Here is a 20,264-nt window from a genome sequence, read left to right as displayed (position 1 = left end):
TAATTGTGCATTCGAGACGCTAGCTGCGTCTTCCTCGGTAGTATAGTGGTTAGTATCCCCGCGTGTCACGCGGGAGACCGGGGTTCGATTCCCCGCCGGGGAGGCACATCCGATTTTTAATTGCTACTCTTTCACTCGCCGAACTTAGTGTAGGACGTTTGCGGCTACTAGCATCATATCTCTCGCACACAGGCACCTGTCTACAGCGCATCCTCGGTAGTGTAGTGGTTAGTATCCCCGCCTGTCACGCGGGAGACCGGGGTTCGATTCCCCGCCGGGGAGATGCGATTTTTATCTCACAAACCTGTTCGAGTGTTGCGCGTATGGGGGTCGTAAGAGCATTAACTTTGCGATCAAGAAGTGTAGTTGGTGCAAAATCTTAAAAAATGCTACATCTTAGGAAGTGGTTCTCGCATTCTTCACACTTCAGAATTACTGGGTTTGCTGTTAACGCTGAATCAAGGCACCCCAGCCGACGCTGTGGGCGTAATAATCGAGCTCGACACAGTCTGCAAAAGAAATAATTTTAGCAGAGCGTGGTTTCGATCCACGGACCTCTGGGTTATGGGCCCAGCACGCTTCCACTGCGCCACTCTGCTGGCTGGGGTTGCGCTGGCTCTTCGCCACGTGACGTGGGACACTTGGAAAGCGTTGTCTGCGTCGCTTTCACACGCCTGTACTTAATTGCGTATCATCTCCCACAGCTCTCAGCTTGACTTGTCTCGACTTTGCTCGACTGACGCTACGCTGACGCTTGCAGGCTGCGATATTTACCACGATCGACTCGACATGCAGCTGCGAGATGCACAGGAGTAACAAAGCACTCCACGATGCGGCGACATACGAAATCCACTGCCCAGCTACGCGTCGGCAACCAACAAAATGCCGACCCTGCCAGGATTCGAACCTGGAATCTTCTGATCCGTAGTCAGACGCGTTATCCGATGCGCCACAGGGCCAGTGGCAGCATTACTTTCTACGAGGCAAGTGCAATTGGCGAAGAAACGTGTTCTCCATGGCTGAGCAAGCTCCCAAGGAAGGTACCTCTCGTCCAGCTGCGTGGCCGCAGTGCGCCTGCAGAGCTTAGAGCTTGCCACGCATCTGCTCTCGCTGTTCGACAGGTAGCAGAAGGCAAGGCGCGCGTTTTCCCGCGTTTTCTCGACGACCAGAGCCGGTTGATGTGCATGTAAGCGTAGCATATGGAACAAGAATAGCACGAAGCATTGGTAGTCAGGTGCCAAAGTCGCAGTATGGCATCAGGTGGCGATCGTATGTTTCTGTGGCCACCACTGGTTTGCAGCAAAGTGAATACCGCTAACTGAGAGCACTGTGTCGTAGCCCCAGTGGCGCAATTGGTTAGCGCACGGTACTTATAAGGCAGTAGCCGTGAGCAATGCCGGGGTTGTGAGTTCGAGCCTCACCTGGGGCATACTTTTATTTCTTAGCAGCTGTCTCTGACAGCAACAGGAGGCTAGGTTTGAGATGTATCAGCTATTTGAGTAACATAATTGTGCATTCGAGACGCTAGCTGCGTCTTCCTCGGTAGTATAGTGGTTAGTATCCCCGCGTGTCACGCGGGAGACCGGGGTTCGATTCCCCGCCGGGGAGGCACATCCGATTTTTAATTGCTACTCTTTCACTCGCCGAACTTAGTGTAGGACGTTTGCGGCTACTAGCATCATATCTCTCGCACACAGGCACCTGTCTACAGCGCATCCTCGGTAGTGTAGTGGTTAGTATCCCCGCCTGTCACGCGGGAGACCGGGGTTCGATTCCCCGCCGGGGAGATGCGATTTTTATCTCACAAACCTGTTCGAGTGTTGCGCGTATGGGGGTCGTAAGAGCATTAACTTTGCGATCAAGAAGTGTAGTTGGTGCAAAATCTTAAAAAATGCTACATCTTAGGAAGTGGTTCTCGCATTCTTCACACTTCAGAATTACTGGGTTTGCTGTTAACGCTGAATCAAGGCACCCCAGCCGACGCTGTGGGCGTAATAATCGAGCTCGACACAGTCTGCAAAAGAAATAATTTTAGCAGAGCGTGGTTTCGATCCACGGACCTCTGGGTTATGGGCCCAGCACGCTTCCACTGCGCCACTCTGCTGGCTGGGGTTGCGCTGGCTCTTCGCCACGTGACGTGGGACACTTGGAAAGCGTTGTCTGCGTCGCTTTCACACGCCTGTACTTAATTGCGTATCATCTCCCACAGCTCTCAGCTTGACTTGTCTCGACTTTGCTCGACTGACGCTACGCTGACGCTTGCAGGCTGCGATATTTACCACGATCGACTCGACATGCAGCTGCGAGATGCACAGGAGTAACAAAGCACTCCACGATGCGGCGACATACGAAATCCACTGCCCAGCTACGCGTCGGCAACCAACAAAATGCCGACCCTGCCAGGATTCGAACCTGGAATCTTCTGATCCGTAGTCAGACGCGTTATCCGATGCGCCACAGGGCCAGTGGCAGCATTACTTTCTACGAGGCAAGTGCAATTGGCGAAGAAACGTGTTCTCCATGGCTGAGCAAGCTCCCAAGGAAGGTACCTCTCGTCCAGCTGCGTGGCCGCAGTGCGCCTGCAGAGCTTAGAGCTTGCCACGCATCTGCTCTCGCTGTTCGACAGGTAGCAGAAGGCAAGGCGCGCGTTTTCCCGCGTTTTCTCGACGACCAGAGCCGGTTGATGTGCATGTAAGCGTAGCATATGGAACAAGAATAGCACGAAGCATTGGTAGTCAGGTGCCAAAGTCGCAGTATGGCATCAGGTGGCGATCGTATGTTTCTGTGGCCACCACTGGTTTGCAGCAAAGTGAATACCGCTAACTGAGAGCACTGTGTCGTAGCCCCAGTGGCGCAATTGGTTAGCGCACGGTACTTATAAGGCAGTAGCCGTGAGCAATGCCGGGGTTGTGAGTTCGAGCCTCACCTGGGGCATACTTTTATTTCTTAGCAGCTGTCTCTGACAGCAACAGGAGGCTAGGTTTGAGATGTATCAGCTATTTGAGTAACATAATTGTGCATTCGAGACGCTAGCTGCGTCTTCCTCGGTAGTATAGTGGTTAGTATCCCCGCCTGTCACGCGGGAGACCGGGGTTCGATTCCCCGCCGGGGAGGCACATCCGATTTTTAATTGCTACTCTTTCACTCGCCGAACTTAGTGTAGGACGTTTGCGGCTACTAGCATCATATCTCTCGCACACAGGCACCTGTCTACAGCGCATCCTCGGTAGTGTAGTGGTTAGTATCCCCGCCTGTCACGCGGGAGACCGGGGTTCGATTCCCCGCCGGGGAGATGCGATTTTTATCTCACAAACCTGTTCGAGTGTTGCGCGTATGGGGGTCGTAAGAGCATTAACTTTGCGATCAAGAAGTGTAGTTGGTGCAAAATCTTAAAAAATGCTACATCTTAGGAAGTGGTTCTCGCATTCTTCACACTTCAGAATTACTGGGTTTGCTGTTAACGCTGAATCAAGGCACCCCAGCCGACGCTGTGGGCGTAATAATCGAGCTCGACACAGTCTGCAAAAGAAATAATTTTAGCAGAGCGTGCTTTCGATCCACGGACCTCTGGGTTATGGGCCCAGCACGCTTCCACTGCGCCACTCTGCTGGCTCGGGTTGCGCTGGCTCTTCGCCACGTGACGTGGGACACTTGGAAAGCGTTGTCTGCGTCGCTTTCACACGCCTGTACTTAATTGCGTATCATCTCCCACAGCTCTCAGCTTGACTTGTCTCGACTTTGCTCGACTGACGCTACGCTGACGCTTGCAGGCTGCGATATTTACCACGATCGACTCGACATGCAGCTGCGAGATGCACAGGAGTAACAAAGCACTCCACGATGCGGCGACATACGAAATCCACTGCCCAGCTACGCGTCGGCAACCAACAAAATGCCGACCCTGCCAGGATTCGAACCTGGAATCTTCTGATCCGTAGTCAGACGCGTTATCCGATGCGCCACAGGGCCAGTGGCAGCATTACTTTCTACGAGGCAAGTGCAATTGGCGAAGAAACGTGTTCTCCATGGCTGAGCAAGCTCCCAAGGAAGGTACCTCTCGTCCAGCTGCGTGGCCGCAGTGCGCCTGCAGAGCTTAGAGCTTGCCACGCATCTGCTCTCGCTGTTCGACAGGTAGCAGAAGGCAAGGCGCGCGTTTTCCCGCGTTTTCTCGACGACCAGAGCCGGTTGATGTGCATGTAAGCGTAGCATATGGAACAAGAATAGCACGAAGCATTGGTAGTCAGGTGCCAAAGTCGCAGTATGGCATCAGGTGGCGATCGTATGTTTCTGTGGCCACCACTGGTTTGCAGCAAAGTGAATACCGCTAACTGAGAGCACTGTGTCGTAGCCCCAGTGGCGCAATTGGTTAGCGCACGGTACTTATAAGGCAGTAGCCGTGAGCAATGCCGGGGTTGTGAGTTCGAGCCTCACCTGGGGCATACTTTTATTTCTTAGCAGCTGTCTCTGACAGCAACAGGAGGCTAGGTTTGAGATGTATCAGCTATTTGAGTAACATAATTGTGCATTCGAGACGCTAGCTGCGTCTTCCTCGGTAGTATAGTGGTTAGTATCCCCGCGTGTCACGCGGGAGACCGGGGTTCGATTCCCCGCCGGGGAGGCACATCCGATTTTTAATTGCTACTCTTTCACTCGCCGAACTTAGTGTAGGACGTTTGCGGCTACTAGCATCATATCTCTCGCACACAGGCACCTGTCTACAGCGCATCCTCGGTAGTGTAGTGGTTAGTATCCCCGCCTGTCACGCGGGAGACCGGGGTTCGATTCCCCGCCGGGGAGATGCGATTTTTATCTCACAAACCTGTTCGAGTGTTGCGCGTATGGGGGTCGTAAGAGCATTAACTTTGCGATCAAGAAGTGTAGTTGGTGCAAAATCTTAAAAAATGCTACATCTTAGGAAGTGGTTCTCGCATTCTTCACACTTCAGAATTACTGGGTTTGCTGTTAACGCTGAATCAAGGCACCCCAGCCGACGCTGTGGGCGTAATAATCGAGCTCGACACAGTCTGCAAAAGAAATAATTTTAGCAGAGCGTGCTTTCGATCCACGGACCTCTGGGTTATGGGCCCAGCACGCTTCCACTGCGCCACTCTGCTGGCTCGGGTTGCGCTGGCTCTTCGCCACGTGACGTGGGACACTTGGAAAGCGTTGTCTGCGTCGCTTTCACACGCCTGTACTTAATTGCGTATCATCTCCCACAGCTCTCAGCTTGACTTGTCTCGACTTTGCTCGACTGACGCTACGCTGACGCTTGCAGGCTGCGATATTTACCACGATCGACTCGACATGCAGCTGCGAGATGCACAGGAGTAACAAAGCACTCCACGATGCGGCGACATACGAAATCCACTGCCCAGCTACGCGTCGGCAACCAACAAAATGCCGACCCTGCCAGGATTCGAACCTGGAATCTTCTGATCCGTAGTCAGACGCGTTATCCGATGCGCCACAGGGCCAGTGGCAGCATTACTTTCTACGAGGCAAGTGCAATTGGCGAAGAAACGTGTTCTCCATGGCTGAGCAAGCTCCCAAGGAAGGTACCTCTCGTCCAGCTGCGTGGCCGCAGTGCGCCTGCAGAGCTTAGAGCTTGCCACGCATCTGCTCTCGCTGTTCGACAGGTAGCAGAAGGCAAGGCGCGCGTTTTCCCGCGTTTTCTCGACGACCAGAGCCGGTTGATGTGCATGTAAGCGTAGCATATGGAACAAGAATAGCACGAAGCATTGGTAGTCAGGTGCCAAAGTCGCAGTATGGCATCAGGTGGCGATCGTATGTTTCTGTGGCCACCACTGGTTTGCAGCAAAGTGAATACCGCTAACTGAGAGCACTGTGTCGTAGCCCCAGTGGCGCAATTGGTTAGCGCACGGTACTTATAAGGCAGTAGCCGTGAGCAATGCCGGGGTTGTGAGTTCGAGCCTCACCTGGGGCATACTTTTATTTCTTAGCAGCTGTCTCTGACAGCAACAGGAGGCTAGGTTTGAGATGTATCAGCTATTTGAGTAACATAATTGTGCATTCGAGACGCTAGCTGCGTCTTCCTCGGTAGTATAGTGGTTAGTATCCCCGCGTGTCACGCGGGAGACCGGGGTTCGATTCCCCGCCGGGGAGGCACATCCGATTTTTAATTGCTACTCTTTCACTCGCCGAACTTAGTGTAGGACGTTTGCGGCTACTAGCATCATATCTCTCGCACACAGGCACCTGTCTACAGCGCATCCTCGGTAGTGTAGTGGTTAGTATCCCCGCCTGTCACGCGGGAGACCGGGGTTCGATTCCCCGCCGGGGAGATGCGATTTTTATCTCACAAACCTGTTCGAGTGTTGCGCGTATGGGGGTCGTAAGAGCATTAACTTTGCGATCAAGAAGTGTAGTTGGTGCAAAATCTTAAAAAATGCTACATCTTAGGAAGTGGTTCTCGCATTCTTCACACTTCAGAATTACTGGGTTTGCTGTTAACGCTGAATCAAGGCACCCCAGCCGACGCTGTGGGCGTAATAATCGAGCTCGACACAGTCTGCAAAAGAAATAATTTTAGCAGAGCGTGGTTTCGATCCACGGACCTCTGGGTTATGGGCCCAGCACGCTTCCACTGCGCCACTCTGCTGGCTGGGGTTGCGCTGGCTCTTCGCCACGTGACGTGGGACACTTGGAAAGCGTTGTCTGCGTCGCTTTCACACGCCTGTACTTAATTGCGTATCATCTCCCACAGCTCTCAGCTTGACTTGTCTCGACTTTGCTCGACTGACGCTACGCTGACGCTTGCAGGCTGCGATATTTACCACGATCGACTCGACATGCAGCTGCGAGATGCACAGGAGTAACAAAGCACTCCACGATGCGGCGACATACGAAATCCACTGCCCAGCTACGCGTCGGCAACCAACAAAATGCCGACCCTGCCAGGATTCGAACCTGGAATCTTCTGATCCGTAGTCAGACGCGTTATCCGATGCGCCACAGGGCCAGTGGCAGCATTACTTTCTACGAGGCAAGTGCAATTGGCGAAGAAACGTGTTCTCCATGGCTGAGCAAGCTCCCAAGGAAGGTACCTCTCGTCCAGCTGCGTGGCCGCAGTGCGCCTGCAGAGCTTAGAGCTTGCCACGCATCTGCTCTCGCTGTTCGACAGGTAGCAGAAGGCAAGGCGCGCGTTTTCCCGCGTTTTCTCGACGACCAGAGCCGGTTGATGTGCATGTAAGCGTAGCATATGGAACAAGAATAGCACGAAGCATTGGTAGTCAGGTGCCAAAGTCGCAGTATGGCATCAGGTGGCGATCGTATGTTTCTGTGGCCACCACTGGTTTGCAGCAAAGTGAATACCGCTAACTGAGAGCACTGTGTCGTAGCCCCAGTGGCGCAATTGGTTAGCGCACGGTACTTATAAGGCAGTAGCCGTGAGCAATGCCGGGGTTGTGAGTTCGAGCCTCACCTGGGGCATACTTTTATTTCTTAGCAGCTGTCTCTGACAGCAACAGGAGGCTAGGTTTGAGATGTATCAGCTATTTGAGTAACATAATTGTGCATTCGAGACGCTAGCTGCGTCTTCCTCGGTAGTATAGTGGTTAGTATCCCCGCCTGTCACGCGGGAGACCGGGGTTCGATTCCCCGCCGGGGAGGCACATCCGATTTTTAATTGCTACTCTTTCACTCGCCGAACTTAGTGTAGGACGTTTGCGGCTACTAGCATCATATCTCTCGCACACAGGCACCTGTCTACAGCGCATCCTCGGTAGTGTAGTGGTTAGTATCCCCGCCTGTCACGCGGGAGACCGGGGTTCGATTCCCCGCCGGGGAGATGCGATTTTTATCTCACAAACCTGTTCGAGTGTTGCGCGTATGGGGGTCGTAAGAGCATTAACTTTGCGATCAAGAAGTGTAGTTGGTGCAAAATCTTAAAAAATGCTACATCTTAGGAAGTGGTTCTCGCATTCTTCACACTTCAGAATTACTGGGTTTGCTGTTAACGCTGAATCAAGGCACCCCAGCCGACGCTGTGGGCGTAATAATCGAGCTCGACACAGTCTGCAAAAGAAATAATTTTAGCAGAGCGTGGTTTCGATCCACGGACCTCTGGGTTATGGGCCCAGCACGCTTCCACTGCGCCACTCTGCTGGCTGGGGTTGCGCTGGCTCTTCGCCACGTGACGTGGGACACTTGGAAAGCGTTGTCTGCGTCGCTTTCACACGCCTGTACTTAATTGCGTATCATCTCCCACAGCTCTCAGCTTGACTTGTCTCGACTTTGCTCGACTGACGCTACGCTGACGCTTGCAGGCTGCGATATTTACCACGATCGACTCGACATGCAGCTGCGAGATGCACAGGAGTAACAAAGCACTCCACGATGGGGCGACATACGAAATCCACTGCCCAGCTACGCGTCGGCAACCAACAAAATGCCGACCCTGCCAGGATTCGAACCTGGAATCTTCTGATCCGTAGTCAGACGCGTTATCCGTTGCGCCACAGGGCCAGTGGCAGCATTACTTTCTACGAGGCAAGTGCAATTGGCGAAGAAACGTGTTCTCCATGGCTGAGCAAGCTCCCAAGGAAGGTACCTCTCGTCCAGCTGCGTGGCCGCAGTGCGCCTGCAGAGCTTAGAGCTTGCCACGCATCTGCTCTCGCTGTTCGACAGGTAGCAGAAGGCAAGGCGCGCGTTTTCCCGCGTTTTCTCGACGACCAGAGCCGGTTGATGTGCATGTAAGCGTAGCATATGGAACAAGAATAGCACGAAGCATTGGTAGTCAGGTGCCAAAGTCGCAGTATGGCATCAGGTGGCGATCGTATGTTTCTGTGGCCACCACTGGTTTGCAGCAAAGTGAATACCGCTAACTGAGAGCACTGTGTCGTAGCCCCAGTGGCGCAATTGGTTAGCGCACGGTACTTATAAGGCAGTAGCCGTGAGCAATGCCGGGGTTGTGAGTTCGAGCCTCACCTGGGGCATACTTTTATTTCTTAGCAGCTGTCTCTGACAGCAACAGGAGGCTAGGTTTGAGATGTATCAGCTATTTGAGTAACATAATTGTGCATTCGAGACGCTAGCTGCGTCTTCCTCGGTAGTATAGTGGTTAGTATCCCCGCGTGTCACGCGGGAGACCGGGGTTCGATTCCCCGCCGGGGAGGCACATCCGATTTTTAATTGCTACTCTTTCACTCGCCGAACTTAGTGTAGGACGTTTGCGGCTACTAGCATCATATCTCTCGCACACAGGCACCTGTCTACAGCGCATCCTCGGTAGTGTAGTGGTTAGTATCCCCGCCTGTCACGCGGGAGACCGGGGTTCGATTCCCCGCCGGGGAGATGCGATTTTTATCTCACAAACCTGTTCGAGTGTTGCGCGTATGGGGGTCGTAAGAGCATTAACTTTGCGATCAAGAAGTGTAGTTGGTGCAAAATCTTAAAAAATGCTACATCTTAGGAAGTGGTTCTCGCATTCTTCACACTTCAGAATTACTGGGTTTGCTGTTAACGCTGAATCAAGGCACCCCAGCCGACGCTGTGGGCGTAATAATCGAGCTCGACACAGTCTGCAAAAGAAATAATTTTAGCAGAGCGTGCTTTCGATCCACGGACCTCTGGGTTATGGGCCCAGCACGCTTCCACTGCGCCACTCTGCTGGCTCGGGTTGCGCTGGCTCTTCGCCACGTGACGTGGGACACTTGGAAAGCGTTGTCTGCGTCGCTTTCACACGCCTGTACTTAATTGCGTATCATCTCCCACAGCTCTCAGCTTGACTTGTCTCGACTTTGCTCGACTGACGCTACGCTGACGCTTGCAGGCTGCGATATTTACCACGATCGACTCGACATGCAGCTGCGAGATGCACAGGAGTAACAAAGCACTCCACGATGCGGCGACATACGAAATCCACTGCCCAGCTACGCGTCGGCAACCAACAAAATGCCGACCCTGCCAGGATTCGAACCTGGAATCTTCTGATCCGTAGTCAGAGGCGTTATCCGATGCGCCACAGGGCCAGTGGCAGCATTACTTTCTACGAGGCAAGTGCAATTGGCGAAGAAACGTGTTCTCCATGGCTGAGCAAGCTCCCAAGGAAGGTACCTCTCGTCCAGCTGCGTGGCCGCAGTGCGCCTGCAGAGCTTAGAGCTTGCCACGCATCTGCTCTCGCTGTTCGACAGGTAGCAGAAGGCAAGGCGCGCGTTTTCCCGCGTTTTCTCGACGACCAGAGCCGGTTGATGTGCATGTAAGCGTAGCATATGGAACAAGAATAGCACGAAGCATTGGTAGTCAGGTGCCAAAGTCGCAGTATGGCATCAGGTGGCGATCGTATGTTTCTGTGGCCACCACTGGTTTGCAGCAAAGTGAATACCGCTAACTGAGAGCACTGTGTCGTAGCCCCAGGGGCGCAATTGGTTAGCGCACGGTACTTATAAGGCAGTAGCCGTGAGCAATGCCGGGGTTGTGAGTTCGAGCCTCACCTGGGGCATACTTTTATTTCTTAGCAGCTGTCTCTGACAGCAACAGGAGGCTAGGTTTGAGATGTATCAGCTATTTGAGTAACATAATTGTGCATTCGAGACGCTAGCTGCGTCTTCCTCGGTAGTATAGTGGTTAGTATCCCCGCGTGTCACGCGGGAGACCGGGGTTCGATTCCCCGCCGGGGAGGCACATCCGATTTTTAATTGCTACTCTTTCACTCGCCGAACTTAGTGTAGGACGTTTGCGGCTACTAGCATCATATCTCTCGCACACAGGCACCTGTCTACAGCGCATCCTCGGTAGTATAGTGGTTAGTATCCCCGCCTGTCACGCGGGAGACCGGGGTTCGATTCCCCGCCGGGGAGATGCGATTTTTATCTCACAAACCTGTTCGAGTGTTGCGCGTATGGGGGTCGTAAGAGCATTAACTTTGCGATCAAGAAGTGTAGTTGGTGCAAAATCTTAAAAAATGCTACATCTTAGGAAGTGGTTCTCGCATTCTTCACACTTCAGAATTACTGGGTTTGCTGTTAACGCTGAATCAAGGCACCCCAGCCGACGCTGTGGGCGTAATAATCGAGCTCGACACAGTCTGCAAAAGAAATAATTTTAGCAGAGCGTGGTTTCGATCCACGGACCTCTGGGTTATGGGCCCAGCACGCTTCCACTGCGCCACTCTGCTGGCTGGGGTTGCGCTGGCTCTTCGCCACGTGACGTGGGACACTTGGAAAGCGTTGTCTGCGTCGCTTTCACACGCCTGTACTTAATTGCGTATCATCTCCCACAGCTCTCAGCTTGACTTGTCTCGACTTTGCTCGACTGACGCTACGCTGACGCTTGCAGGCTGCGATATTTACCACGATCGACTCGCTCGACTGACGCTACGCTGACGCTTGCAGGCTGCGATATTTACCACGATCGACTCGACATGCAGCTGCGAGATGCACAGGAGTAACAAAGCACTCCACGATGGGGCGACATACGAAATCCACTGCCCAGCTACGCGTCGGCAACCAACAAAATGCCGACCCTGCCAGGATTCGAACCTGGAATCTTCTGATCCGTAGTCAGACGCGTTATCCGTTGCGCCACAGGGCCAGTGGCAGCATTACTTTCTACGAGGCAAGTGCAATTGGCGAAGAAACGTGTTCTCCATGGCTGAGCAAGCTCCCAAGGAAGGTACCTCTCGTCCAGCTGCGTGGCCGCAGTGCGCCTGCAGAGCTTAGAGCTTGCCACGCATCTGCTCTCGCTGTTCGACAGGTAGCAGAAGGCAAGGCGCGCGTTTTCCCGCGTTTTCTCGACGACCAGAGCCGGTTGATGTGCATGTAAGCGTAGCATATGGAACAAGAATAGCACGAAGCATTGGTAGTCAGGTGCCAAAGTCGCAGTATGGCATCAGGTGGCGATCGTATGTTTCTGTGGCCACCACTGGTTTGCAGCAAAGTGAATACCGCTAACTGAGAGCACTGTGTCGTAGCCCCAGTGGCGCAATTGGTTAGCGCACGGTACTTATAAGGCAGTAGCCGTGAGCAATGCCGGGGTTGTGAGTTCGAGCCTCACCTGGGGCATACTTTTATTTCTTAGCAGCTGTCTCTGACAGCAACAGGAGGCTAGGTTTGAGATGTATCAGCTATTTGAGTAACATAATTGTGCATTCGAGACGCTAGCTGCGTCTTCCTCGGTAGTATAGTGGTTAGTATCCCCGCCTGTCACGCGGGAGACCGGGGTTCGATTCCCCGCCGGGGAGGCACATCCGATTTTTAATTGCTACTCTTTCACTCGCCGAACTTAGTGTAGGACGTTTGCGGCTACTAGCATCATATCTCTCGCACACAGGCACCTGTCTACAGCGCATCCTCGGTAGTGTAGTGGTTAGTATCCCCGCCTGTCACGCGGGAGACCGGGGTTCGATTCCCCGCCGGGGAGATGCGATTTTTATCTCACAAACCTGTTCGAGTGTTGCGCGTATGGGGGTCGTAAGAGCATTAACTTTGCGATCAAGAAGTATAGTTGGTGCAAAATCTTAAAAAATGCTACATCTTAGGAAGTGGTTCTCGCATTCTTCACACTTCAGAATTACTGGGTTTGCTGTTAACGCTGAATCAAGGCACCCCAGCCGACGCTGTGGGCGTAATAATCGAGCTCGACACAGTCTGCAAAAGAAATAATTTTAGCAGAGCGTGGTTTCGATCCACGGACCTCTGGGTTATGGGCCCAGCACGCTTCCACTGCGCCACTCTGCTGGCTGGGGTTGCGCTGGCTCTTCGCCACGTGACGTGGGACACTTGGAAAGCGTTGTCTGCGTCGCTTTCACACGCCTGTACTTAATTGCGTATCATCTCCCACAGCTCTCAGCTTGACTTGTCTCGACTTTGCTCGACTGACGCTACGCTGACGCTTGCAGGCTGCGATATTTTCCACGATCGACTCGACATGCAGCTGCGAGATGCACAGGAGTAACAAAGCACTCCACGATGCGGCGACATACGAAATCCACTGCCCAGCTACGCGTCGGCAACCAACAAAATGCCGACCCTGCCAGGATTCGAACCTGGAATCTTCTGATCCGTAGTCAGACGCGTTATCCGTTGCGCCACAGGGCCAGTGGCAGCATTACTTTCTACGAGGCAAGTGCAATTGGCGAAGAAACGTGTTCTCCATGGCTGAGCAAGCTCCCAAGGAAGGTACCTCTCGTCCAGCTGCGTGGCCGCAGTGCGCCTGCAGAGCTTAGAGCTTGCCACGCATCTGCTCTCGCTGTTCGACAGGTAGCAGGCGCGCGTTTTCCCGCGTTTTCTCGACGACCAGAGCCGGTTGATGTGCATGTAAGCGTAGCATATGGAACAAGAATAGCACGAAGCATTGGTAGTCAGGTGCCAAAGTCGCAGTATGGCATCAGGTGGCGATCGTATGTTTCTGTGGCCACCACTGGTTTGCAGCAAAGTGAATACCGCTAACTGAGAGCACTGTGTCGTAGCCCCAGTGGCGCAATTGGTTAGCGCACGGTACTTATAAGGCAGTAGCCGTGAGCAATGCCGGGGTTGTGAGTTCGAGCCTCACCTGGGGCATACTTTTATTTCTTAGCAGCTGTCTCTGACAGCAACAGGAGGCTAGGTTTGAGATGTATCAGCTATTTGAGTAACATAATTGTGCATTCGAGACGCTAGCTGCGTCTTCCTCGGTAGTATAGTGGTTAGTATCCCCGCGTGTCACGCGGGAGACCGGGGTTCGATTCCCCGCCGGGGAGGCACATCCGATTTTTAATTGCTACTCTTTCACTCGCCGAACTTAGTGTAGGACGTTTGCGGCTACTAGCATCATATCTCTCGCACACAGGCACCTGTCTACAGCGCATCCTCGGTAGTGTAGTGGTTAGTATCCCCGCCTGTCACGCGGGAGACCGGGGTTCGATTCCCCGCCGGGGAGATGCGATTTTTATCTCACAAACCTGTTCGAGTGTTGCGCGTATGGGGGTCGTAAGAGCATTAACTTTGCGATCAAGAAGTGTAGTTGGTGCAAAATCTTAAAAAATGCTACATCTTAGGAAGTGGTTCTCGCATTCTTCACACTTCAGAATTACTGGGTTTGCTGTTAACGCTGAATCAAGGCACCCCAGCCGACGCTGTGGGCGTAATAATCGAGCTCGACACAGTCTGCAAAAGAAATAATTTTAGCAGAGCGTGGTTTCGATCCACGGACCTCTGGGTTATGGGCCCAGCACGCTTCCACTGCGCCACTCTGCTGGCTGGGGTTGCGCTGGCTCTTCGCCACGTGACGTGGGACACTTGGAAAGCGTTGTCTGCGTCGCTTTCACACGCCTGTACTTAATTGCGTATCATCTCCCACAGCTCTCAGCTTGACTTGTCTCGACTTTGCTCGACTGACGCTACGCTGACGCTTGCAGGCTGCGATATTTACCACGATCGACTCGCTCGACTGACGCTACGCTGACGCTTGCAGGCTGCGATATTTACCACGATCGACTCGACATGCAGCTGCGAGATGCACAGGAGTAACAAAGCACTCCACGATGGGGCGACATACGAAATCCACTGCCCAGCTACGCGTCGGCAACCAACAAAATGCCGACCCTGCCAGGATTCGAACCTGGAATCTTCTGATCCGTAGTCAGACGCGTTATCCGTTGCGCCACAGGGCCAGTGGCAGCATTACTTTCTACGAGGCAAGTGCAATTGGCGAAGAAACGTGTTCTCCATGGCTGAGCAAGCTCCCAAGGAAGGTACCTCTCGTCCAGCTGCGTGGCCGCAGTGCGCCTGCAGAGCTTAGAGCTTGCCACGCATCTGCTCTCGCTGTTCGACAGGTAGCAGAAGGCAAGGCGCGCGTTTTCCCGCGTTTTCTCGACGACCAGAGCCGGTTGATGTGCATGTAAGCGTAGCATATGGAACAAGAATAGCACGAAGCATTGGTAGTCAGGTGCCAAAGTCGCAGTATGGCATCAGGTGGCGATCGTATGTTTCTGTGGCCACCACTGGTTTGCAGCAAAGTGAATACCGCTAACTGAGAGCACTGTGTCGTAGCCCCAGTGGCGCAATTGGTTAGCGCACGGTACTTATAAGGCAGTAGCCGTGAGCAATGCCGGGGTTGTGAGTTCGAGCCTCACCTGGGGCATACTTTTATTTCTTAGCAGCTGTCTCTGACAGCAACAGGAGGCTAGGTTTGAGATGTATCAGCTATTTGAGTAACATAATTGTGCATTCGAGACGCTAGCTGCGTCTTCCTCGGTAGTATAGTGGTTAGTATCCCCGCCTGTCACGCGGGAGACCGGGGTTCGATTCCCCGCCGGGGAGGCACATCCGATTTTTAATTGCTACTCTTTCACTCGCCGAACTTAGTGTAGGACGTTTGCGGCTACTAGCATCATATCTCTCGCACACAGGCACCTGTCTACAGCGCATCCTCGGTAGTGTAGTGGTTAGTATCCCCGCCTGTCACGCGGGAGACCGGGGTTCGATTCCCCGCCGGGGAGATGCGATTTTTATCTCACAAACCTGTTCGAGTGTTGCGCGTATGGGGGTCGTAAGAGCATTAACTTTGCGATCAAGAAGTATAGTTGGTGCAAAATCTTAAAAAATGCTACATCTTAGGAAGTGGTTCTCGCATTCTTCACACTTCAGAATTACTGGGTTTGCTGTTAACGCTGAATCAAGGCACCCCAGCCGACGCTGTGGGCGTAATAATCGAGCTCGACACAGTCTGCAAAAGAAATAATTTTAGCAGAGCGTGGTTTCGATCCACGGACCTCTGGGTTATGGGCCCAGCACGCTTCCACTGCGCCACTCTGCTGGCTGGGGTTGCGCTGGCTCTTCGCCACGTGACGTGGGACACTTGGAAAGCGTTGTCTGCGTCGCTTTCACACGCCTGTACTTAATTGCGTATCATCTCCCACAGCTCTCAGCTTGACTTGTCTCGACTTTGCTCGACTGACGCTACGCTGACGCTTGCAGGCTGCGATATTTTCCACGATCGACTCGACATGCAGCTGCGAGATGCACAGGAGTAACAAAGCACTCCACGATGCGGCGACATACGAAATCCACTGCCCAGCTACGCGTCGGCAACCAACAAAATGCCGACCCTGCCAGGATTCGAACCTGGAATCTTCTGATCCGTAGTCAGACGCGTTATCCGTTGCGCCACAGGGCCAGTGGCAGCATTACTTTCTACGAGGCAAGTGCAATTGGCGAAGAAACGTGTTCTCCATGGCTGAGCAAGCTCCCAAGGAAGGTACCTCTCGTCCAGCTGCGTGGCCGCAGTGCGCCTGCAGAGCTTAGAGCTTGCCACGCATCTGCTCTCGCTGTTCGACAGGTAGCAGAAGGCAAGGCGCGCGTTTTCCCGCGTTTTCTCGACGACCAGAGCCGGTTGATGTGCATGTAAGCGTAGCATATGGAACAAGAATAGCACGAAGCATTGGTAGTCAGGTGCCAAAGTCGCAGTATGGCATCAGGTGGCGATCGTATGTTTCTGTGGCCACCACTGGTTTGCAGCAAAGTGAATACCGCTAACTGAGAGCACTGTGTCGTAGCCCCAGTGGCGCAATTGGTTAGCGCACGGTACTTATAAGGCAGTAGCCGTGAGCAATGCCGGGGTTGTGAGTTCGAGCCTCACCTGGGGCATACTTTTATTTCTTAGCAGCTGTCTCTGACAGCAACAGGAGGCTAGGTTTGAGATGTATCAGCTATTTGAGTAACATAATTGTGCATTCGAGACGCTAGCTGCGTCTTCCTCGGTAGTATAGTGGTTAGTATCCCCGCGTGTCACGCGGGAGACCGGGGTTCGATTCCCCGCCGGGGAGGCACATCCGATTTTTAATTGCTACTCTTTCACTCGCCGAACTTAGTGTAGGACGTTTGCGGCTACTAGCATCATATCTCTCGCACACAGGCACCTGTCTACAGCGCATCCTCGGTAGTGTAGTGGTTAGTATCCCCGCCTGTCACGCGGGAGACCGGGGTTCGATTCCCCGCCGGGGAGATGCGATTTTTATCTCACAAACCTGTTCGAGTGTTGCGCGTATGGGGGTCGTAAGAGCATTAACTTTGCGATCAAGAAGTGTAGTTGGTGCAAAATCTTAAAAAATGCTACATCTTAGGAAGTGGTTCTCGCATTCTTCACACTTCAGAATTACTGGGTTTGCTGTTAACGCTGAATCAAGGCACCCCAGCCGACGCTGTGGGCGTAATAATCGAGCTCGACACAGTCTGCAAAAGAAATAATTTTAGCAGAGCGTGGTTTCGATCCACGGACCTCTGGGTTATGGGCCCAGCACGCTTCCACTGCGCCACTCTGCTGGCTGGGGTTGCGCTGGCTCTTCGCCACGTGACGTGGGACACTTGGAAAGCGTTGTCTGCGTCGCTTTCACACGCCTGTACTTAATTGCGTATCATCTCCCACAGCTCTCAGCTTGACTTGTCTCGACTTTGCTCGACTGACGCTACGCTGACGCTTGCAGGCTGCGATATTTACCACGATCGACTCGACATGCAGCTGCGAGATGCACAGGAGTAACAAAGCACTCCACGATGCGGCGACATACGAAATCCACTGCCCAGCTACGCGTCGGCAACCAACAAAATGCCGACCCTGCCAGGATTCGAACCTGGAATCTTCTGATCCGTAGTCAGACGCGTTATCCGATGCGCCACAGGGCCAGTGGCAGCATTACTTTCTACGAGGCAAGTGCAATTGGCGAAGAAACGTGTTCTCCATGGCTGAGCAAGCTCCCAAGGAAGGTACCTCTCGTCCAGCTGCGTGGCCGCAGTGCGCCTGCAGAGCTTAGAGCTTGCCACGCATCTGCTCTCGCTGTTCGACAGGTAGCAGAAGGCAAGGCGCGCGTTTTCCCGCGTTTTCTCGACGACCAGAGCCGGTTGATGTGCATGTAAGCGTAGCATATGGAACAAGAATAGCACGAAGCATTGGTAGTCAGGTGCCAAAGTCGCAGTATGGCATCAGGTGGCGATCGTATGTTTCTGTGGCCACCACTGGTTTGCAGCAAAGTGAATACCGCTAACTGAGAGCACTGTGTCGTAGCCCCAGTGGCGCAATTGGTTAGCGCACGGTACTTATAAGGCAGTAGCCGTGAGCAATGCCGGGGTTGTGAGTTCGAGCCTCACCTGGGGCATACTTTTATTTCTTAGCAGCTGTCTCTGACAGCAACAGGAGGCTAGGTTTGAGATGTATCAGCTATTTGAGTAACATAATTGTGCATTCGAGACGCTAGCTGCGTCTTCCTCGGTAGTATAGTGGTTAGTATCCCCGCGTGTCACGCGGGAGACCGGGGTTCGATTCCCCGCCGGGGAGGCACATCCGATTTTTAATTGCTACTCTTTCACTCGCCGAACTTAGTGTAGGACGTTTGCGGCTACTAGCATCATATCTCTCGCACACAGGCACCTGTCTACAGCGCATCCTCGGTAGTGTAGTGGTTAGTATCCCCGCCTGTCACGCGGGAGACCGGGGTTCGATTCCCCGCCGGGGAGATGCGATTTTTATCTCACAAACCTGTTCGAGTGTTGCGCGTATGGGGGTCGTAAGAGCATTAACTTTGCGATCAAGAAGTGTAGTTGGTGCAAAATCTTAAAAAATGCTACATCTTAGGAAGTGGTTCTCGCATTCTTCACACTTCAGAATTACTGGGTTTGCTGTTAACGCTGAATCAAGGCACCCCAGCCGACGCTGTGGGCGTAATAATCGAGCTCGACACAGTCTGCAAAAGAAATAATTTTAGCAGAGCGTGGTTTCGATCCACGGACCTCTGGGTTATGGGCCCAGCACGCTTCCACTGCGCCACTCTGCTGGCTGGGGTTGCGCTGGCTCTTCGCCACGTGACGTGGGACACTTCGAAAGCGTTGTCTGCGTCGCTTTCACACGCCTGTACTTAATTGCGTATCATCTCCCACAGCTCTCAGCTTGACTTGTCTCGACTTTGCTCGACTGACGCTACGCTGACGCTTGCAGGCTGCGATATTTACCACGATCGACTCGACATGCAGCTGCGAGATGCACAGGAGTAACAAAGCACTCCACGATGCGGCGACATACGAAATCCACTGCCCAGCTACGCGTCGGCAACCAACAAAATGCCGACCCTGCCAGGATTCGAACCTGGAATCTTCTGATCCGTAGTCAGACGCGTTATCCGTTGCGCCACAGGGCCAGTGGCAGCATTACTTTCTACGAGGCAAGTGCAATTGGCGAAGAAACGTGTTCTCCATGGCTGAGCAAGCTCCCAAGGAAGGTACCTCTCGTCCAGCTGCGTGGCCGCAGTGCGCCTGCAGAGCTTAGAGCTTGCCACGCATCTGCTCTCGCTGTTCGACAGGTAGCAGAAGGCAAGGCGCGCGTTTTCCCGCGTTTTCTCGACGACCAGAGCCGGTTGATGTGCATGTAAGCGTAGCATATGGAACAAGAATAGCACGAAGCATTGGTAGTCAGGTGCCAAAGTCGCAGTATGGCATCAGGTGGCGATCGTATGTTTCTGTGGCCACCACTGGTTTGCAGCAAAGTGAATACCGCTAACTGAGAGCACTGTGTCGTAGCCCCAGTGGCAGTCGCGCTTGCGACACCGTGCTGGTCGGACGTGTCAGTGCTCCGCTCCGCCGCGTGTTCACAAGGCGTGTTTTCCACTCATATTTCTGTGTGCAAGTGTTGTGTTATTCTGCAGTTTATATCGTTTTCCATTTGTATTTTTGTTGCGGTCTTATTGTAGCGGGTTAACCGTTCGGTATCTGCTGCAATGTCCAGGTTATTTCCGCGAAAGTGTACACTGCGTTTTGATTTTGACAAGTCCACCCGATCTGTGCAACCGAGTTCACTGGAGATACATGACTGGATCGTTGATGTTATTGGGATTACATCTGACCAAGTGCACACCGCCTATTATGATACCGAGCAGTATTGTTTCTTTGTTAAATTACTGAATCCTGTATTACTGGAGAAGATCATGACGAAGCACGGAGGAAGTGCTCTTTTCCGACACCGGGACGACTCTGTAAGTACAGTGCTCATTTCCAATGCCGATGTAGACTACACGAACGTGCGTATTTTTAACTTACCCCCTGAAGTAGAAAATTGTTATCTAAAGGAGGTACTGTCCAAATTCGGTGACGTTAAACAGATTCGACATGAACGGTGGTCAAGTCAACATAGGTTGCAATGTTACAGTGGCGTTCGATCTGTAGAAATGCATGTCAAACAGAATATTCCATCCCATATACTTGTTTGTGACTATAAGGCTCACGTTACTTACATTGGCCAAACACCGACCTGTCATATCTGTAATGAGAGTGGTCACTTGCGTC

At 53.0% G+C, this 20,264-nt stretch overlaps 61 non-coding genes across 61 annotated transcripts; 38 read left to right on the top strand and 23 right to left on the bottom strand.

The window, feature by feature from the left end:
- Positions 1–31: 31 nt before the first annotated feature.
- Trnad-guc (transfer RNA aspartic acid (anticodon GUC)) lies at positions 32–103 on the top strand. The gene has a single exon. It is a non-coding gene; the product is annotated as a tRNA-Asp (tRNA).
- Positions 104–210: 107 nt separating this feature from the next.
- Trnad-guc (transfer RNA aspartic acid (anticodon GUC)) lies at positions 211–282 on the top strand. Its single transcript has one exon. It is a non-coding gene; the product is annotated as a tRNA-Asp (tRNA).
- Positions 283–527: 245 nt separating this feature from the next.
- Positions 528–599, bottom strand: Trnam-cau (transfer RNA methionine (anticodon CAU)). The gene has a single exon. It is a non-coding gene; the product is annotated as a tRNA-Met (tRNA).
- Positions 600–886: 287 nt separating this feature from the next.
- Positions 887–959, bottom strand: Trnar-acg (transfer RNA arginine (anticodon ACG)). Its single transcript has one exon. It is a non-coding gene; the product is annotated as a tRNA-Arg (tRNA).
- A 378-nt stretch (positions 960–1,337) lies between these two features.
- On the top strand, positions 1,338–1,429 carry Trnai-uau (transfer RNA isoleucine (anticodon UAU)). Its single transcript is given in 2 exon segments — positions 1,338–1,375; positions 1,394–1,429. It is a non-coding gene; the product is annotated as a tRNA-Ile (tRNA).
- A 107-nt stretch (positions 1,430–1,536) lies between these two features.
- Positions 1,537–1,608, top strand: Trnad-guc (transfer RNA aspartic acid (anticodon GUC)). Its single transcript has one exon. It is a non-coding gene; the product is annotated as a tRNA-Asp (tRNA).
- A 107-nt stretch (positions 1,609–1,715) lies between these two features.
- On the top strand, positions 1,716–1,787 carry Trnad-guc (transfer RNA aspartic acid (anticodon GUC)). Its single transcript has one exon. It is a non-coding gene; the product is annotated as a tRNA-Asp (tRNA).
- Positions 1,788–2,032: 245 nt separating this feature from the next.
- Trnam-cau (transfer RNA methionine (anticodon CAU)) lies at positions 2,033–2,104 on the bottom strand. The gene has a single exon. It is a non-coding gene; the product is annotated as a tRNA-Met (tRNA).
- A 287-nt stretch (positions 2,105–2,391) lies between these two features.
- Positions 2,392–2,464, bottom strand: Trnar-acg (transfer RNA arginine (anticodon ACG)). Its single transcript has one exon. It is a non-coding gene; the product is annotated as a tRNA-Arg (tRNA).
- A 378-nt stretch (positions 2,465–2,842) lies between these two features.
- Positions 2,843–2,934, top strand: Trnai-uau (transfer RNA isoleucine (anticodon UAU)). The gene is given in 2 exon segments: positions 2,843–2,880; positions 2,899–2,934. It is a non-coding gene; the product is annotated as a tRNA-Ile (tRNA).
- Positions 2,935–3,041: 107 nt separating this feature from the next.
- Trnad-guc (transfer RNA aspartic acid (anticodon GUC)) lies at positions 3,042–3,113 on the top strand. The gene has a single exon. It is a non-coding gene; the product is annotated as a tRNA-Asp (tRNA).
- Positions 3,114–3,220: 107 nt separating this feature from the next.
- On the top strand, positions 3,221–3,292 carry Trnad-guc (transfer RNA aspartic acid (anticodon GUC)). Its single transcript has one exon. It is a non-coding gene; the product is annotated as a tRNA-Asp (tRNA).
- A 604-nt stretch (positions 3,293–3,896) lies between these two features.
- Positions 3,897–3,969, bottom strand: Trnar-acg (transfer RNA arginine (anticodon ACG)). Its single transcript has one exon. It is a non-coding gene; the product is annotated as a tRNA-Arg (tRNA).
- A 378-nt stretch (positions 3,970–4,347) lies between these two features.
- Positions 4,348–4,439, top strand: Trnai-uau (transfer RNA isoleucine (anticodon UAU)). Its single transcript is given in 2 exon segments — positions 4,348–4,385; positions 4,404–4,439. It is a non-coding gene; the product is annotated as a tRNA-Ile (tRNA).
- A 107-nt stretch (positions 4,440–4,546) lies between these two features.
- Positions 4,547–4,618, top strand: Trnad-guc (transfer RNA aspartic acid (anticodon GUC)). The gene has a single exon. It is a non-coding gene; the product is annotated as a tRNA-Asp (tRNA).
- A 107-nt stretch (positions 4,619–4,725) lies between these two features.
- Trnad-guc (transfer RNA aspartic acid (anticodon GUC)) lies at positions 4,726–4,797 on the top strand. Its single transcript has one exon. It is a non-coding gene; the product is annotated as a tRNA-Asp (tRNA).
- A 604-nt stretch (positions 4,798–5,401) lies between these two features.
- On the bottom strand, positions 5,402–5,474 carry Trnar-acg (transfer RNA arginine (anticodon ACG)). The gene has a single exon. It is a non-coding gene; the product is annotated as a tRNA-Arg (tRNA).
- Positions 5,475–5,852: 378 nt separating this feature from the next.
- Trnai-uau (transfer RNA isoleucine (anticodon UAU)) lies at positions 5,853–5,944 on the top strand. Its single transcript is given in 2 exon segments — positions 5,853–5,890; positions 5,909–5,944. It is a non-coding gene; the product is annotated as a tRNA-Ile (tRNA).
- Positions 5,945–6,051: 107 nt separating this feature from the next.
- Positions 6,052–6,123, top strand: Trnad-guc (transfer RNA aspartic acid (anticodon GUC)). Its single transcript has one exon. It is a non-coding gene; the product is annotated as a tRNA-Asp (tRNA).
- A 107-nt stretch (positions 6,124–6,230) lies between these two features.
- Positions 6,231–6,302, top strand: Trnad-guc (transfer RNA aspartic acid (anticodon GUC)). The gene has a single exon. It is a non-coding gene; the product is annotated as a tRNA-Asp (tRNA).
- Positions 6,303–6,547: 245 nt separating this feature from the next.
- On the bottom strand, positions 6,548–6,619 carry Trnam-cau (transfer RNA methionine (anticodon CAU)). Its single transcript has one exon. It is a non-coding gene; the product is annotated as a tRNA-Met (tRNA).
- A 287-nt stretch (positions 6,620–6,906) lies between these two features.
- On the bottom strand, positions 6,907–6,979 carry Trnar-acg (transfer RNA arginine (anticodon ACG)). The gene has a single exon. It is a non-coding gene; the product is annotated as a tRNA-Arg (tRNA).
- A 378-nt stretch (positions 6,980–7,357) lies between these two features.
- Positions 7,358–7,449, top strand: Trnai-uau (transfer RNA isoleucine (anticodon UAU)). The gene is given in 2 exon segments: positions 7,358–7,395; positions 7,414–7,449. It is a non-coding gene; the product is annotated as a tRNA-Ile (tRNA).
- Positions 7,450–7,556: 107 nt separating this feature from the next.
- Positions 7,557–7,628, top strand: Trnad-guc (transfer RNA aspartic acid (anticodon GUC)). Its single transcript has one exon. It is a non-coding gene; the product is annotated as a tRNA-Asp (tRNA).
- A 107-nt stretch (positions 7,629–7,735) lies between these two features.
- Trnad-guc (transfer RNA aspartic acid (anticodon GUC)) lies at positions 7,736–7,807 on the top strand. Its single transcript has one exon. It is a non-coding gene; the product is annotated as a tRNA-Asp (tRNA).
- A 245-nt stretch (positions 7,808–8,052) lies between these two features.
- Positions 8,053–8,124, bottom strand: Trnam-cau (transfer RNA methionine (anticodon CAU)). The gene has a single exon. It is a non-coding gene; the product is annotated as a tRNA-Met (tRNA).
- A 287-nt stretch (positions 8,125–8,411) lies between these two features.
- On the bottom strand, positions 8,412–8,484 carry Trnar-acg (transfer RNA arginine (anticodon ACG)). The gene has a single exon. It is a non-coding gene; the product is annotated as a tRNA-Arg (tRNA).
- A 378-nt stretch (positions 8,485–8,862) lies between these two features.
- On the top strand, positions 8,863–8,954 carry Trnai-uau (transfer RNA isoleucine (anticodon UAU)). Its single transcript is given in 2 exon segments — positions 8,863–8,900; positions 8,919–8,954. It is a non-coding gene; the product is annotated as a tRNA-Ile (tRNA).
- Positions 8,955–9,061: 107 nt separating this feature from the next.
- On the top strand, positions 9,062–9,133 carry Trnad-guc (transfer RNA aspartic acid (anticodon GUC)). The gene has a single exon. It is a non-coding gene; the product is annotated as a tRNA-Asp (tRNA).
- Positions 9,134–9,240: 107 nt separating this feature from the next.
- Positions 9,241–9,312, top strand: Trnad-guc (transfer RNA aspartic acid (anticodon GUC)). The gene has a single exon. It is a non-coding gene; the product is annotated as a tRNA-Asp (tRNA).
- A 604-nt stretch (positions 9,313–9,916) lies between these two features.
- On the bottom strand, positions 9,917–9,989 carry Trnar-acg (transfer RNA arginine (anticodon ACG)). The gene has a single exon. It is a non-coding gene; the product is annotated as a tRNA-Arg (tRNA).
- Positions 9,990–10,367: 378 nt separating this feature from the next.
- Positions 10,368–10,459, top strand: Trnai-uau (transfer RNA isoleucine (anticodon UAU)). The gene is given in 2 exon segments: positions 10,368–10,405; positions 10,424–10,459. It is a non-coding gene; the product is annotated as a tRNA-Ile (tRNA).
- A 107-nt stretch (positions 10,460–10,566) lies between these two features.
- Trnad-guc (transfer RNA aspartic acid (anticodon GUC)) lies at positions 10,567–10,638 on the top strand. The gene has a single exon. It is a non-coding gene; the product is annotated as a tRNA-Asp (tRNA).
- Positions 10,639–10,745: 107 nt separating this feature from the next.
- Trnad-guc (transfer RNA aspartic acid (anticodon GUC)) lies at positions 10,746–10,817 on the top strand. Its single transcript has one exon. It is a non-coding gene; the product is annotated as a tRNA-Asp (tRNA).
- A 245-nt stretch (positions 10,818–11,062) lies between these two features.
- Positions 11,063–11,134, bottom strand: Trnam-cau (transfer RNA methionine (anticodon CAU)). The gene has a single exon. It is a non-coding gene; the product is annotated as a tRNA-Met (tRNA).
- Positions 11,135–11,477: 343 nt separating this feature from the next.
- Positions 11,478–11,550, bottom strand: Trnar-acg (transfer RNA arginine (anticodon ACG)). Its single transcript has one exon. It is a non-coding gene; the product is annotated as a tRNA-Arg (tRNA).
- Positions 11,551–11,928: 378 nt separating this feature from the next.
- Trnai-uau (transfer RNA isoleucine (anticodon UAU)) lies at positions 11,929–12,020 on the top strand. The gene is given in 2 exon segments: positions 11,929–11,966; positions 11,985–12,020. It is a non-coding gene; the product is annotated as a tRNA-Ile (tRNA).
- A 107-nt stretch (positions 12,021–12,127) lies between these two features.
- On the top strand, positions 12,128–12,199 carry Trnad-guc (transfer RNA aspartic acid (anticodon GUC)). Its single transcript has one exon. It is a non-coding gene; the product is annotated as a tRNA-Asp (tRNA).
- Positions 12,200–12,306: 107 nt separating this feature from the next.
- On the top strand, positions 12,307–12,378 carry Trnad-guc (transfer RNA aspartic acid (anticodon GUC)). The gene has a single exon. It is a non-coding gene; the product is annotated as a tRNA-Asp (tRNA).
- Positions 12,379–12,623: 245 nt separating this feature from the next.
- Trnam-cau (transfer RNA methionine (anticodon CAU)) lies at positions 12,624–12,695 on the bottom strand. The gene has a single exon. It is a non-coding gene; the product is annotated as a tRNA-Met (tRNA).
- A 287-nt stretch (positions 12,696–12,982) lies between these two features.
- Positions 12,983–13,055, bottom strand: Trnar-acg (transfer RNA arginine (anticodon ACG)). Its single transcript has one exon. It is a non-coding gene; the product is annotated as a tRNA-Arg (tRNA).
- A 370-nt stretch (positions 13,056–13,425) lies between these two features.
- On the top strand, positions 13,426–13,517 carry Trnai-uau (transfer RNA isoleucine (anticodon UAU)). The gene is given in 2 exon segments: positions 13,426–13,463; positions 13,482–13,517. It is a non-coding gene; the product is annotated as a tRNA-Ile (tRNA).
- Positions 13,518–13,624: 107 nt separating this feature from the next.
- Trnad-guc (transfer RNA aspartic acid (anticodon GUC)) lies at positions 13,625–13,696 on the top strand. The gene has a single exon. It is a non-coding gene; the product is annotated as a tRNA-Asp (tRNA).
- A 107-nt stretch (positions 13,697–13,803) lies between these two features.
- Positions 13,804–13,875, top strand: Trnad-guc (transfer RNA aspartic acid (anticodon GUC)). Its single transcript has one exon. It is a non-coding gene; the product is annotated as a tRNA-Asp (tRNA).
- A 245-nt stretch (positions 13,876–14,120) lies between these two features.
- On the bottom strand, positions 14,121–14,192 carry Trnam-cau (transfer RNA methionine (anticodon CAU)). The gene has a single exon. It is a non-coding gene; the product is annotated as a tRNA-Met (tRNA).
- Positions 14,193–14,535: 343 nt separating this feature from the next.
- Positions 14,536–14,608, bottom strand: Trnar-acg (transfer RNA arginine (anticodon ACG)). Its single transcript has one exon. It is a non-coding gene; the product is annotated as a tRNA-Arg (tRNA).
- A 378-nt stretch (positions 14,609–14,986) lies between these two features.
- Trnai-uau (transfer RNA isoleucine (anticodon UAU)) lies at positions 14,987–15,078 on the top strand. Its single transcript is given in 2 exon segments — positions 14,987–15,024; positions 15,043–15,078. It is a non-coding gene; the product is annotated as a tRNA-Ile (tRNA).
- A 107-nt stretch (positions 15,079–15,185) lies between these two features.
- Trnad-guc (transfer RNA aspartic acid (anticodon GUC)) lies at positions 15,186–15,257 on the top strand. Its single transcript has one exon. It is a non-coding gene; the product is annotated as a tRNA-Asp (tRNA).
- Positions 15,258–15,364: 107 nt separating this feature from the next.
- Positions 15,365–15,436, top strand: Trnad-guc (transfer RNA aspartic acid (anticodon GUC)). The gene has a single exon. It is a non-coding gene; the product is annotated as a tRNA-Asp (tRNA).
- A 245-nt stretch (positions 15,437–15,681) lies between these two features.
- Trnam-cau (transfer RNA methionine (anticodon CAU)) lies at positions 15,682–15,753 on the bottom strand. The gene has a single exon. It is a non-coding gene; the product is annotated as a tRNA-Met (tRNA).
- Positions 15,754–16,040: 287 nt separating this feature from the next.
- Trnar-acg (transfer RNA arginine (anticodon ACG)) lies at positions 16,041–16,113 on the bottom strand. The gene has a single exon. It is a non-coding gene; the product is annotated as a tRNA-Arg (tRNA).
- A 378-nt stretch (positions 16,114–16,491) lies between these two features.
- Positions 16,492–16,583, top strand: Trnai-uau (transfer RNA isoleucine (anticodon UAU)). The gene is given in 2 exon segments: positions 16,492–16,529; positions 16,548–16,583. It is a non-coding gene; the product is annotated as a tRNA-Ile (tRNA).
- Positions 16,584–16,690: 107 nt separating this feature from the next.
- On the top strand, positions 16,691–16,762 carry Trnad-guc (transfer RNA aspartic acid (anticodon GUC)). Its single transcript has one exon. It is a non-coding gene; the product is annotated as a tRNA-Asp (tRNA).
- Positions 16,763–16,869: 107 nt separating this feature from the next.
- On the top strand, positions 16,870–16,941 carry Trnad-guc (transfer RNA aspartic acid (anticodon GUC)). The gene has a single exon. It is a non-coding gene; the product is annotated as a tRNA-Asp (tRNA).
- Positions 16,942–17,186: 245 nt separating this feature from the next.
- Positions 17,187–17,258, bottom strand: Trnam-cau (transfer RNA methionine (anticodon CAU)). The gene has a single exon. It is a non-coding gene; the product is annotated as a tRNA-Met (tRNA).
- Positions 17,259–17,545: 287 nt separating this feature from the next.
- Positions 17,546–17,618, bottom strand: Trnar-acg (transfer RNA arginine (anticodon ACG)). Its single transcript has one exon. It is a non-coding gene; the product is annotated as a tRNA-Arg (tRNA).
- Positions 17,619–17,996: 378 nt separating this feature from the next.
- On the top strand, positions 17,997–18,088 carry Trnai-uau (transfer RNA isoleucine (anticodon UAU)). The gene is given in 2 exon segments: positions 17,997–18,034; positions 18,053–18,088. It is a non-coding gene; the product is annotated as a tRNA-Ile (tRNA).
- A 107-nt stretch (positions 18,089–18,195) lies between these two features.
- Positions 18,196–18,267, top strand: Trnad-guc (transfer RNA aspartic acid (anticodon GUC)). Its single transcript has one exon. It is a non-coding gene; the product is annotated as a tRNA-Asp (tRNA).
- A 107-nt stretch (positions 18,268–18,374) lies between these two features.
- On the top strand, positions 18,375–18,446 carry Trnad-guc (transfer RNA aspartic acid (anticodon GUC)). The gene has a single exon. It is a non-coding gene; the product is annotated as a tRNA-Asp (tRNA).
- Positions 18,447–18,691: 245 nt separating this feature from the next.
- Positions 18,692–18,763, bottom strand: Trnam-cau (transfer RNA methionine (anticodon CAU)). Its single transcript has one exon. It is a non-coding gene; the product is annotated as a tRNA-Met (tRNA).
- Positions 18,764–19,050: 287 nt separating this feature from the next.
- On the bottom strand, positions 19,051–19,123 carry Trnar-acg (transfer RNA arginine (anticodon ACG)). The gene has a single exon. It is a non-coding gene; the product is annotated as a tRNA-Arg (tRNA).
- Positions 19,124–20,264: the final 1,141 nt, after the last annotated feature.

Source organism: Schistocerca serialis, chromosome 9 (genome assembly GCF_023864345.2).
Source record: "Schistocerca serialis cubense isolate TAMUIC-IGC-003099 chromosome 9, iqSchSeri2.2, whole genome shotgun sequence".
NCBI lineage: Eukaryota > Metazoa > Arthropoda > Insecta > Orthoptera > Acrididae > Schistocerca > Schistocerca serialis.
The sequence above is the reverse complement of the archived record's forward strand: the minus strand, read 5'-3'. Positions and strand labels throughout refer to the sequence as shown.